Source organism: Pantherophis guttatus, chromosome 3 (assembly GCF_059756535.1).
Source record: "Pantherophis guttatus breed Tessera chromosome 3, ASM5975653v1, whole genome shotgun sequence".
Classification (NCBI taxonomy): domain Eukaryota; kingdom Metazoa; phylum Chordata; class Lepidosauria; order Squamata; family Colubridae; genus Pantherophis; species Pantherophis guttatus.
Window position 1 is genome coordinate 114,300,765 of NC_142065.1, and position 12,641 is coordinate 114,313,405.

Genomic DNA, 12,641 nt, shown 5'->3' on the forward strand with positions numbered 1-12,641 from the left:
CTCAGTCCGATGTTGAATAAGCCAATCCACAGGTGTGAAGGTGTTTTGAGAATTGCCGGCTGAGAAGGTGATAAGAAGCTGTTCTCAGGCGTCTCTTGCTGGAGACTCTGGAGGTGAGACAAAATAGATGACCCTCCCCCTTTACATTCCCACGAAGGTAAATTAAAGTACAGGGTAGATAGGCACCAGGAAAAAGGCTATAAACTAAAGAATGCACCCAGGCCCTCTCCCCACCAAAATGGCAGCATCCCAATAGGGATCTATGGGACCTGACAGTGTGTGTGTGTGTGTGTGTGTGTGTGTGTGTGTGTGTGTGTGTGAGAGAGAGAGAGAGAGAGAGAGAGAGAGAGAGATGTAGTGCAAGTATAACACTATCACACTATTCAGCATATGTCTCTTCCTAAATTCTTTGTCCCTTGATGATAGAAGTGAATGACATAACAGAGTCTTGCAGGTATTGGGACAGTTGAATGGGAAATGGAGAGGTATAGTAGGAGAAAGGCAATCACGCCTTTGACTCTTCAAAGAAGCATCTCCTCTTCCAGTCCATGTATCCAATAGGTACAATAATTTAAGAAAGAAGAAATTAAAAAAGAAGACCAAATCTTGTTATCTTTGAATTAAGATCAAGTGAAAGAATGAAGGAAGGGGCAAGTACATCCCTCTATACATCTAGAAAGACATAGCAAAAGCAAGCAGTGAGGAAAGGGGAGGCAATCCTCCAAAAGGTAACACAGGCAGCAGTTGACCCACATGCATGGACTAGACATCAACAACTGCCTTTCTGACTTCCGGTTGGCTCCGCGCGCCTCGCAGACGCTCCTCCGTGAGCGCCCGATCCCCGGCATCGTAAAAGCCACCAGAACAGCCAACAAACAGCTGTCTGGCGGTTTGGAAACTCTCCCCCCGGACAAAGGGGAGAGAGGAGAGCTGACAGGTGGAGGTAGAGCTCCCCAAGTTCCCTAGGAGAAATTCTGGAGTGCGAAGGGTGAAAGCTCCCTAGAAGCCTGTCAATCTGCTCTGGACCTAGGACAATTCTGCTAACTAGCAGGGCAAGAAGCCGCAACCAATTCTGCCAATAACAACTGAGGGAAATTCCAACTTCCTAAATTGCTGCAGGCAGAACAAACCAGGAGAAGTCAGACTGCAAGTATTTAAACTTAACTCCAATGTTTATTACCTCCTTCGGAAGTAACAAATTAGCAAATTTGCAACAAGATGGCGATTGAGGCTTGAAAGGGCGTGGAAAGTGAAAGTTAAAGAAAAGTTTCATTTCGCTGGAAGCCTCTTGCTTGAAAAGAATATTTGTACTGAGAGAAGGAGGATTTTAAGACATCAATTTAAGATTGGGAAAACTTTTGACTTTGTTGAACTTTTCTTTTTGGCTTCTGATTAAAATATAAAGATTAATTAAAATTGAAAATGGCCTCAAAATCTGTAAAGACTGTTCCTATTAAAGGAACTGGGAGTGCCGGAAGCTCTCCAGCCCACACTCCTAGATTGCAAGCCTCTGCCCCCCCCAACAGATCCACAGACTTTAATGTTTGAAATGATACAAGAAGCCCTAAAAGCCACACAGGACAAATTTACTACTGTGATTAATGAAAAAATTAATGAAACTAATGAAAAAATTCAGTCTGTTTCAGAGGAGATTTCAGTTCGGAATCAGCAAATTAGGGAAGATATACTATTGGCATTTAAAGGTTTGGCAGGTAATATTAAAATTTTGGAGGATAAAGTTGAAGAAATTAAGCAATCTACGGAAATTTTGGACAATAAATTAGGAGAGACACAGAACAAAGTCGAAAGGGCTGAAGCTGATGTAACAATGATTCAATACAGAGATACGGAATTTGCTTTAAGAATAAGAGGGGTGAAGGAGAACAAACAAGAGAATTTGAGAGAGCTGATGTCAGAGGCATTGGCACAGATGTTGGGGGAGATGAAAGTGGAGTTAGGCTGGCAGATTGACAAGATATATCATGTCAACTCCTGGGTGGCCAGACAGAAACACTTACCAGGAGATATTGTAATATACTTTAGTACAAGGAGATTACGCAATGAAATTTTACAGGCTACCTTTAAAAACAAGCTTCAAGTGGAAGGCCAGGAGGTGATGACAATGAAAGAAATCCCCCCCAAAATGTTGAGAGCCAGAGGGATTATGCCTTTCTGGTGGATGAACTGAGAAAACGTCAAATACAGTACAGATGAAAAGTGCCAGCCGGCCTAGTGGTGAACTATTTGGGTGAGAGATATTGGCTTAATACAGTATGGTGGCTGGGCCACCAAAATCACCAGAAGTTAAAAAAGAAGAAGGAAGTAATGGAAGGAGAGAGAGAAGAGATGATGACAATAGTTCAGGGGGGAGCTTCGACCAGTCAAGATGATTTGCTACAGATCCAGATTGCTGTTCAAGATTTGGAGTTAATTGATATATCAGAAGAACTAAAGGATCAAAGACAGAGCAGAGCAGCAACTGCTAAACGTAAGGAAAAATTAAGACAGCAACAACTCCAGTTGGCAACTCAAGAAACTACAAAAACAGAAGCAGTGGGAGGAGCCAGACCTAAAGGTCAAATGAGATTAGAAAAAAAGAAAGGAATTAGAAGAAGAGATTAAAAAACAAGAACGAGCTTTGATAGTTAATCCAACAGATAAGAAAATTAAAGAGGCAATTAATTTATTGAAAGGTCAATTTAACATGTTAATAGCGGATCAAGTGGCAACTAATTTACAATATGCTAAACATAATACCTTTTGTAATGCTAATAAACCAGGTAGGTAGTTAGCATATTTGTTAAGGAAAAAGCAGAAATCAAGGACTATAGAGAAAATAAAATATAAGGGTAAAGAGGTTTATGAGCAAGAATTGATTAAAAAATCATTTTTAGAGTTTTATTCAAGGCTGTATACCAGTGATAAAATTTAAGATATAGATATAGATAGATATTTGCATTTACACAACTTCAAAAGAGCAGAGGGATAGTTTAAATCTATTTATTTATTTATTTATTTATTTATTACATGTATTTATATGCCGCCATTCTCCCGAAGGACTCAGGGCGACGAACACAAGTTAAGAAACAAGTACAATAAAATCATAATTTAATCCAAATAATTAATTAGTAGTAAATAATAAAGCCCGGAATCAGTCTCAGCCTATTTGTTTGAAAAGCCAAGTCTTCAAGTCCCGACGGAAGGAACGGAGATCAGGAGCCGTCCGGAGCTCAGTAGGTAATTCATTCCAGAGGGTGGGAGCATTTGATAACTTCCGAGGAAATTTTGTTTGCAATTAAGCAGTTGAAAGTGGGTAAAGCTCCTGGGACGGATGGTTTGACAGCTGTTTATTATAAGAGCTTACAGGAGGAAATGGTCGAACCACTGAAGGAATTATTTAACAATATACAACAGGGAGGAGAGGTACCTCCAACTTGGAAGACAGTTTTTATTTCTTTGATCCCAAAAGAAGGTCAAGATCATACAGATCCAAAAAACTATAGGCCGATTTCACTTCTAAATACAGATTATAAGATTTTTGCCAAAATATTAGCAAATAGATTAATGACAGTTATGCAGCAAATGATTCATCATGATCAAACTGGTTTTATAAATGGTAGACAAATGAAAAGTAATGTAAGGCAAATTGTTAACTTACTAGAGTATTTGGGGAGGAACAACCAGGTCCCCGCAGTGCTAGTATTTCTGGATGCTGAGAAAGCCTTTGATAGATTGAATTGGTATTTTTTATTGAAATTAACAGAAAGGATGCAACTTGGAGAATATTTTATACAATCTATTAAGGCAATATATCAGAAACAAACAGCGCAAATAATAATTAATGGTGGTTTAACAGATATTTTCAATATAGAAAAAGGAACAAGGCAAGGTTGTCCCTTGTCTCCATTATTGTTTATTTTGACACTGGAAATCCTACTGAGTAAAATACGTGGGACAGATACAATAAAGGGAATTAAAATTAGACAGCATGAGTATAAGTTACGAGCATTTGCGGATGACCTGGTTGTTACCTTAGCCCAACCAGCACAATTGATTACAGTCTTGATGGATATAATTAACCCATATGGACAAGTATCTGGTTTTAAAATAAATACAGCCAAAACAAAAATAATAGCTAAAAATATGACTAGAAGCCAAAAAGAAGAGATAGAAAGGGTAACAGGATTTGAGATAGTAAAGAAGGTTAAATATTTAGGGGTTTATATTATGACTACAAATATGAAACTATATCAGTATAATTATGAACCGTTGTGGCAAAAAATACAGAATGAGATGGAAAAGTGGAAAAAATTACAATTGTCTTTGCTGGGAAGGATAGCTGCAGTAAAAATGAATGTTTTACCAAGGTTTTTATTTCTTTTTCAAATGATACCTATACTTAAAAAAGATGAAAATTTGAAGGAATGGCAGAAGGGCATAAACAAGTTTGTTTGGGCAGGGAAGAAACCGCGAGTAAATCAAAAGATAATGCAAGACACACGAGAAAGAGGAGGTCTTAAAATGCCCAATTTAAGATTGTACTACGAAGCCGCTGCCCTCTCAGCAGTTACTGATTGGATAAATTTAACGGAGGAAAGGATATTAAATATTGAAGCATATGGTCTGGTCTACGGCTGGCATGCTTATTTAGTGTATGACAAGAACGTAGATAAGACTTTTAAAAGTCATATATTAAGGAATGCTTTATTGCGTGTCTGGAAAAAGTATCAATACAAATTAAACGATAAGTTACCAATATGGACAGTACCCAGACATGTGATAGAGAATATAAATGTGGAGCAGAAACAAGATAGGATTACATACAAGGAACTCCTTTATAAAGAAGGAGTTAGATTACAATTAAAATCTATGGAACAATTAAGAGAAGAAGGAATAATTAGAACTTGGTTTCAATATGGACAGCTGCAGGCCAGATGGAGAGAAGATAAAAAAACTGGTATTTTGCAACAGGAGGAGAATTTGATAAAACAAATAAGAGATAAAAGTCAAATGCATATAAAAAGCTTGTATAATGTATTAGTGGAAATAGATTCGGAAACAGAGCTAGTCAAGGATTGTATGATAAAATGGGCACAAAATATAGGAGAACCAATAATGATGGAAATATGGGAAAAGATATGGGTTAGAAGCGTAAGATTTACACAAGCACAAAATTTAAGAGAGAACTTTTATAAAATGTTTTACAGATGGCATTTAGATCCAAAAAAACTAGCCTGTATGTATCCAAATTTACAACCTAAATGTTGGCGATGTGAGTGTGAAGATGCTACGTATTTTCATATATGGTGGACATGTAAAAAAATTAAGGCTTTTTGGATAAAAATATGGTGGATTATTCAAAATATTTTAAAGAAAAAGATTAAATTTACACCACAGTTTTTTTTTGTTGGGAATAGTTACGGATTGTACTGTAATAGAGACTAAGTTGGTTTTAAATTTAATAACAGCAGCCAGGCTACTGGTGGCACAGTATTGGAAGAAGAAAGATCCACCTACTATTGAGGAATGGACATTAAAAGTCGCGCATTTGGCAGAGATGGCAAAAATTTCATCATATCTTAAAGATCACTCAAACAAAAGATATATATCGGAATGGAGAAGATGGATTGACTATATTCAAAATAAGTATCAGACTAAGAAGTTTCATATAGTTTATGAATGAAACATTTTTAATCGTTAGTTTATGTTTATAGTGTGTTGAGTTATAAGGAGTTAAAGACCTAGGGAGAATTTGAAGTTAACAAATTGTTAGCGTATTTTAGCTTTATGTTTGTGAATGCTATACCCTGTGCATGTTCTGGGAAGTCTAGGGAGGGGGGTGGAGGGAAGGGGGAGGGGGAAAGGGTGGGTGGGTGGGCAAGAGGGGTGGGATGGGGTGAGGGTGGAGGGGTGGGAGGGGGGAGAAAATGTTTGTATCTTTTATAAAACTTCTCAATAAAAAAAAAAACTGCCTTTCCATCAACAAGAAAGGCAAAAAACGGGAGTGATCAATTGTGTCTAGTCCAGACTGAGCATCCATCTGATCCTCTTTTCAAACCATATAGTCAGGGCTCATGTTTCTAAAGCAGTTCAGGAATAGCAATGAGCAGCACAGGAAATAAGTAGTTAAGACTTAAGACTGGTTCTTCAGTCTTTATACATCCTTGCAGTTGTCTGCTCTTTTAGCTACATTCCAAACTCTCATAATTAGTCATGATCATCTAGGTCACGAGTGTCAAACTCGATCGCATCATGTGACGTATCATGACATATCATGATTTTTTTGCCTTTGTGGAGCTGGGATGTGTGTGGCTTGCGAGTGACACATCCAGCCCCCGGGCCACTAGTTTGACACCCCTGATCTAGGTCTAACATACAAATGTAGTCCATGGCCAGCAAGGATATACGCTCTCCTGATCTCAGGTGCAAAGCTGGCTGCATAGTATATGTGAAGAATAAAAAGCAATAAACATAAAGAGATATTAGGAAATGGTTTTAAAATGAAAGAGGCCATCATTACAAGAAAGAGCCAAGGTGGCGCAGTGGTTAGAGTGCAGTACTGCAGGCTACTTCAGCTGACTGCTAGCTGCAGTTCAGTAGATCAAATTTCACTGGCTCAAGGTTGACTCAGCCTACCATCCTTCCGAGGTGGGTAAAATGAGGACCCAGATTGTTGGCGGCAATATGCTGACTCTGTAAACTGCTTAGAGAGGATTGTAAAAACACTATAAGTCTAAGTGCTATTGCTATTGCTATTACTTACCTATTTCTTACCTATTACTGAAGGAAGCATACCTGACAGTAAGCTAGAAAAAAGTGGGATGGATAGCATCACCACAGTTAGATTTGTAACTAGCTGACAAACTACTCAACAAGCAATCCTTAGTGGTACTATGTCTACATGGAGGGAAGTAAACAGTGGGGTACCACAAGATTCTGTCTTAGGTCCAGTACTTTTCAATATCTTCATAAACGACTTAGATGAGGGAATAGAAGGGGATTTTACCAAATTTGCAGATTATCATCTGGCAAGAATAAGGGTGTTGGCTATTCCTGCCAGGAATAAGCTGGCAGGAATAGCCAACACCCTAGATGACAGTCTCAAGATCCAGATGGATCTTGACAGACTTGAACACTGGGCCCTATCTAACCAAATGAAATTCAATGTAGAGAAAAGCAGTCTTACACTTAGACAAGAAAAATCAAAAGTACACATATAGATTGGGTGAAACCAGGCTTAATAGCAGTAACTGTGAGAGGGATCTTGGAGTCTTAGTGGACAACCAGCTAAATATGACCCAGCGGTGTGCAGTGGCAGCCAAAAAAGCCAATGTAATCCTAAATTGCATTAACAGAGGCATTAACATGACGTGAGATACTAATACCACTCTATAAAGACTTAGTAAGACCACACCTAGAATACTGCATCCAGTTTTGGTTACCACACTATAAAAAAGTTGTTGAGGCTCTAGAAAGAGTGCAGAGAAGAGCAACAAAGATGATTAAGGGACTGGAGGATAAAACATATGAAGAACGGTTGCAGGAACTGGGCATGGATAGTCTAGTGAAGAGAAGGACCAGGGGTGACATGATAGCAGTGTTCCAATATTTGAGGGGCTGTCACAGAGAGGAAGAATTCAACCTATTTTCCAAAACACCCGAAGGCCAGACAAGGAATAATGGATGGAAACTGATGAAGAAGAGATTCCACCTAGAAATAAGGAGAAATTTTCTGACAGAACATTCAACCAACGGAACAGCTTGCCTTCAGAAGTTTGGGTGCTTCATCACTGGAAGCTTTCGAGAAGAGACTGGACAGCCATCTGTCAGAAATGGTATAGGGCAGTGATGGCATAGGTTCGCCATCACAGGTATAGGGTCTCCTGCTTGAGCAGAGGATTGGACTAGATGATCTAAAGATCCCTTCCAACTCTATAATTCTATTCTATATAAAAATAAGGTGTAACCCACAACACATAGCCCACAAGCCCAGGATTCAGTGATCTCATAGAATACAAATATTTACAGGAGGGGAAGAGGAGTATTATCTGATTTTAATGCTTATGGTGTATCAGATCTGATCAGATATGAAAAAATCTTGCCGTATATAATATTGATAATTTTTAGGCATTATTTATAAATTGCAAGTGAATCATGGTCCGGAATCCAAATAAGTCAAAGACTGTATTAGATGGGTGTAGAGTATACTATACTTGTGGAGGGTTGGAATTTCAATGGAAGAAGAATACCAAATTCACTTTCAATATTATATTTACTTATTAAGAAATAAAGGTGAGATAAAAATATAACAATAAACAAAATGTTTTGTGTTTTATTCCAGTCTTGATTACTAAAAATGAACAATTCTGTTTCTTATTTGTGTTATCTATTTCTTATATTCTTTCAGAATATATTAAATTAAATATATTAAAAAATGGGAAGAAAACCCACAACACAGGCCCCACTCTCAGAAAGAGCATTACTGCTAAGCTTAGTACACCTCTTAGAAGTGGTTAATTTTTGTGGATATTTTCATAATTCTAAAAATCACCCTGCAAATGTTGATATCAATACCAGTTCTTTATTTCCATATTGCTGTTTGATGTGTTAAGAAGTAAGGCTTATAGCAGCGTGCAATGTATTCTTTATTCCTCATCTCCTCAGATGAAGCCAGCAATAAACCAGGAAAGGCCACCAGAGATGTTCTCTGTTTGTCAAATATTTATAGGAGAATTAAGGGTATTGACAGGAGTTCTTTGAAAGGTACTGATTTTAGTTTGTCTTTCAAAGAACAACTGGTTTCAGACCAAAGTCAGGGATCGATTTCTCCGTTATTCCTTGCTTCTCCACTAATGGGAGAAGATGGTAAGAAGTTAACAGGCAGCAGGGAGAAAGCAGATCTGCTTAATACCATTCTTTGTCTCTGTCTTCATGCAAAAAGAAAAAATAGTCCAATCTAGCAAAAGCAGCATCATAAGAAACAAATGGAATGCAGGTAAAAATAGTCAAAAAATTGTGAGAAAACACCTATTCACTCTAGACCAGGGGTATCAAACTCGATTTCATTGAGGGCCACATCAGGTTTGTGTTTGACCTCAGGGGCTGGGGTGGGCATGGCCAGGGTACGTGTGTCCAGTTTGACATCACTCATGTCAGGGGCATCTGTGATAGCCCAAGCACTCTGCCAGCGAAAATGGGCTCCTGAGCTCCGTTTTCAGCTGCGATGGCCTCCTGCTGCCCACTGCCAATGAAAATGGAGCTCAGGGGATGCATGTACACACCCCAAGCTCCATTTTCACTGGCAGAGGCACTGTGGGCCAGTTCTTTGCTGTTTCTAGGGTGGTCCCACAGGCCAGATCTAATCACCCCAAGTCTGGCCCCCAGGCCTTGAGTTTGACACCCCTGTTCTAGACAATTCAAATCACCAGCATTAGATGGTTTACATCCCATGGTTCTGAAGGAGTTGGCACAGGGATGGGTTCTACTTACCTTTACTACCGGTTTGCAATGGGAGCGCGTGTGCACTTCTGTGCATGCACAGAAGCTTCTGTGCATGTGCAGATTGTCAATTATGACATCTGGGTGGGTGGGCAGAGCCTCCTGCTGCTTTTACTACTGGTTCTAAAGAACCGGACAGAACTGGGAGCAACCCACCACTGAGCTGGCAGATATGATCTTGAAACCACTGAACCTATATTTTTCAAAGATCCTGGAGCATCAGTAAACTACCTGAGAACTGGAACATTTATTTGAATTTATTTATTTTTATCCTGCTTTTTACTATTTTTTATAAATAACTGAAAATAGCAAATACAAAATATTCCTTTTTCCTCCTATTTTCCCAACAACAACCCTGTGAAGTAGTTGGACTGAGCGAGAGTGACTGACTTGAAGTTATCAAGCTGGTTTTCATGGCTAAGATGGGACTTCAACACACTATCGTAACAGTCACACTATAACTGAGCAAGAAATAAATTGATTCCACTACAAATTCAGCCAACCTTATGGAACCCTCTCTCTCAGCTAGAGTTGTATAGAAGTCCATACATTCATTCATGCAATTCCCTTTTAAGCTGAACAGTTTCACAAGGGATAAAAGAAGAATATGAAGTAGGAACAAAAGAAATTAAAGGGAGGAGAAGAGAAAAAGAACAGGAAATGTAGCTAAAATTAATCTATATAAAGTTCATTATGTATATATTCCTCCATATCTTTCTATCCTTGCAAGCCATTCTTTCTTCCATCTCATCAGCTCCATCCAATTATAGTTTGTTGTCTTTCCCTTTCGTTAAGCTCATTGATTCTTCCTTTGCAATTCAACCTTTGTTCATTTGCACCTCATTTTTTCATAGTACAGGTAATCCTTAAATTACAACAGTTTACTTATGACCATTCAAAGTTACAACATCACATGTACACCAAGTAGTTATGACATAGCCCTGAGGTTACGAATGTTGCAGCACTACCACAGTTGTTCACCCTTACAAACAACTGCAGAGGCACTACATTTGCCTTGCCTATCCCCCCCTCCCGACCCCTGGATCTCCACAGGCACTGGGTCTGTGGAGACTCACTTACCTTTCAAAGATCTAATAAGCTTTGTCCTCTCCAGCCTCTCTGCCACTCCTGTCCTCCGTTCTTTGTGCCAAAAGCTTTTTGCAAAGCCTGCTGGGATGCAATCACTTGCCCCTGCAGGCTTTGGCTGGCTTTGCTCAAGGCTTTTGGTGCAAAGGATGGAGGCTGAGAGTGGTGTGCACACCCCTCCCAGCCTCCATTCTTCGTGCCAAAAGTTTTTTGCAAAGACAACCGGAACCTGACAGAATGCAATCACTCACCCTTGCAGGCTTTGGCCGGCTTTCCTCAAGACTTTTGGTGCGAAGAATGGAGGCCAGGAGCAATGCTCACACCCCTCCTGGCTTCCTTTCTTCATGCCAAAAGCTTTTTGCAAAGATGACTGGAGCCTGCCAGGATACAGGCAAAGAAACCATGGCAGAGAGGCTGGAGAGGACACAGCTGTCTTGATCATCAAGATCTTCAAAGGTGAGTGATGACTTGCGGGGGTAGGATGGTGGTGGTGGTGGGGAAGCATGAGATATCTCAGTGGTTCACGGGGGCTTGGATGGTCGGAAGCACTAGGCCTCCCCCCATGGTCTTCCTCACCCTTCCTCACACATGCAACAGGTCAGGGTTGTGCTGAAGAAGCTTTGTGTTGCCCAGCTATATGCCAAACTTTCCAAGTGTGAATTCCACAAACGAAAAATAGACTACTTGGGCTATTGCATCTCCCATGAAGATTGAAGATGGATCCTGAAAAACTGTGAGCTGTTTTAGAATGGGCACGTATGCACCTGAAAACAACTCCAGAGCTTCCTTGGGTTTGCCAATTTTTATTGGCAATTCATCCTGTCATTCGCATAGATAGCTCTCCCCATCGCCAACCTCTTAAAAACAAAAGGGGAGGGAAATCCCAAACCAAGCCAACCCCTAAAGTGGAAAATGGAATGCCAAGCAGAGTTTGAGAGGTTCGAACACCTGTTTGCAGCTGAACCTGTGCTAAAACACCCAGACCCAAATGCCCCATTTGTCATTCAAGCTGATGGCAGTGACGTAGCAGACAGAGCTGTTTTATTTCAGAAGAATGACCATGGGGCTTACAAACTTTAGCTTACATCTCCAAAAAGACATATGCTAAGCAGAGATGGGCAGCTTGGGAAAAGGAGGCATATGCAGTGCACTGGATGCGCCTAATGTGGAGGCACTTTTGGGAAGGGGGAAAAACCTCTTTCGAAGTATGGATAGACCACAAAAATCTGGAAGCTTAAAAAAGCCCTAGAGAGCCCCAAAACAAGTTATCTGAGCCCAATACTTTAATGGTTTCAACTTCATGCTATAGTATCTCCTGTGGGAGGGGACTTTTTGGCCTATGCCCTCTCATGATTGCTCCAATACAATAGTTTCAAAGTTGATGTTGTTAGCCCAGTCATCTCCTCCAAAGAGCTGGCAGCCCCTGCCATTACCAGAGCATAGGTGAAAATCACCCCTTGAACGCTGGATGAGTTACTGGCAATGCTGAAAGGGGCTTTAGAAAATAATAACTGGTTCAAAAACCACCAGGCAGAATGCACCATATGGGATGGCGTAGCCTGGATGGGGGCCAAGTTGTATATACCAGACAGTCAGTGTACCCTAATCCTCCAAAGAAGCCATGACTAAAAGGCGGCAGGACATTTTGGCTTATAAAAACCTTGCACTTGGTGAAAAACCAATTCTGGTGGCCATTTTTGAAAAAGGACATTGAGAGCTTTGTGATGGAGGGAAAACTTTGGATCTCCTTCAACCAGTGGCAAAACCCCAGGTACCGTGGAAAGAGATTTCCATGGACTTTATACTGGAGCTACCAGAGAGCTCAGGAAACAGGGTAATATGGGTAATAACTGACCTCTTCTCCAAACAGGTGTACTTCATGCATTGCCCCAAGATCCCCTCAGCATGTACTCTGGCCAAGCTCTTCATGCAACATGTTTATAGAATTCATGGGTCCCTAGAATGAATCATCTCAGATCGTGGAGCACAGCTCACTTCGCAAGTTTGACAGGAATCCTTAAAATTGCTTGACACCACCTGGGGACTTAGCTCCTCCC

The 12,641-nt window shown here is 40.2% G+C and overlaps 1 protein-coding gene and 1 long non-coding RNA gene across 4 annotated transcripts in view; one reads left to right on the forward strand and one right to left on the reverse strand.

The window, feature by feature from the left end:
* Positions 1-12,641, forward strand: part of LOC117661269 (uncharacterized) — a 115,310-nt gene that overhangs the window by 61,435 nt on the left and 41,234 nt on the right. The window contains exon 5 of one of the 2 annotated variants that reach the window (XR_015733532.1): positions 5,469-5,654. The exons of the other annotated variant lie outside the window; for it this stretch is intronic. This is a non-coding gene — a long non-coding RNA (uncharacterized LOC117661269). Of the gene's footprint in view, positions 1-5,468; positions 5,655-12,641 lie in introns of those variants that run through there. 2 annotated transcript variants of the gene reach the window in all.
* Positions 1-12,641, reverse strand: part of NOS1AP (nitric oxide synthase 1 adaptor protein) — a 206,753-nt gene that overhangs the window by 29,172 nt on the left and 164,940 nt on the right. The window lies entirely within an intron of this gene.